Source organism: Dendrobium catenatum, unplaced genomic scaffold (assembly GCF_001605985.2).
Source record: "Dendrobium catenatum unplaced genomic scaffold, ASM160598v2 fragScaff_scaffold_803, whole genome shotgun sequence".
NCBI classification, from domain to species: Eukaryota; Viridiplantae; Streptophyta; class Magnoliopsida; order Asparagales; family Orchidaceae; genus Dendrobium; species Dendrobium catenatum.
The window spans coordinates 515,077-516,008 of record NW_021319265.1 but is presented as its reverse complement, the minus strand read 5'-3'; the positions used below and the strand labels follow the sequence as shown (position 1 = coordinate 516,008).

Genomic DNA, 932 nt, shown 5'->3' with positions numbered 1-932 from the left:
TTCATTAGAGTATTATGGACTTATGATCCAAGCTCATAATTTTGAAATAAATTATGTCATAATTCAAATGTTTCAAAATTCCCAATTTGGGGGATCCTGTTGAAGATCTCAATTTATACTTAACGAGCTTCTTAGAAATTTGTACAATATTTAAGTATAATGGTGTCGGTGATAATTCTATTAGACTTAAATTGTTCCTAATTTTTTTTGTAAAACATAAAGTTAATATGTGGTTGAATTCTTTACCCCACTATGCTCTATAATCATTTGGAATGAGTTAGCTCATAAATTTCTTACTAATTATTTCCCACCTTCAAAGACTACTAAATCTAGAAATAATATCACTTATTTTACTTAGTTTGAAAGAGAATTGATTTATGAAGGTTGGAAGAGATTTAATGAAATTATTAGGAAATGCCCTCATCATGTCTTACCTGACTGGTTGGTAATTCAACTATTTTATAATGGATTAGTAGGATCTCGTAGAGCAGTCAATAATGCTGTAGTTAGAGGATCTTTAATATCTAAGCCCTTTGAGGAAGCATATGAATTAATAGAGAAAATGGCTACTAATAATTTCATGTGGTTTGCTGATAGGGTAAATCCTAAGGGAGTAGTAGGAGTATATGAATTTGATGCTTTGTAAATTTTAACTGCACAAGTTAAGGCAATTTTTAGGAAGTTGAATATAATAGGAGAAAATATAGAATTCATAACTAAATTATCAATCCAATTGGAGGATCAAAAGTTAATTAAAAATAGTAATGTATAAGAGATTAAAATTTTAATTTAAAAGAAAGATAAAATAATCCATACTCCAATACATATAATTGAGGTTAGAGGAACCAACCAAATTTTAATTGATCAAATAGTACTATTGGGAATAATCAATGGAACTCTAATCACAACAATTAAGGAGTAAATTAGAACAA

General features: G+C 28.0%; 1 non-coding gene across 1 annotated transcript; it reads right to left on the bottom strand.

The window, feature by feature from the left end:
- Window positions 1-325: 325 nt before the first annotated feature.
- Window positions 326-432, bottom strand: LOC114580132. Its single transcript, XR_003701423.1, has one exon. It is a non-coding gene; the product is annotated as a small nucleolar RNA R71 (small nucleolar RNA).
- Window positions 433-932: the final 500 nt, after the last annotated feature.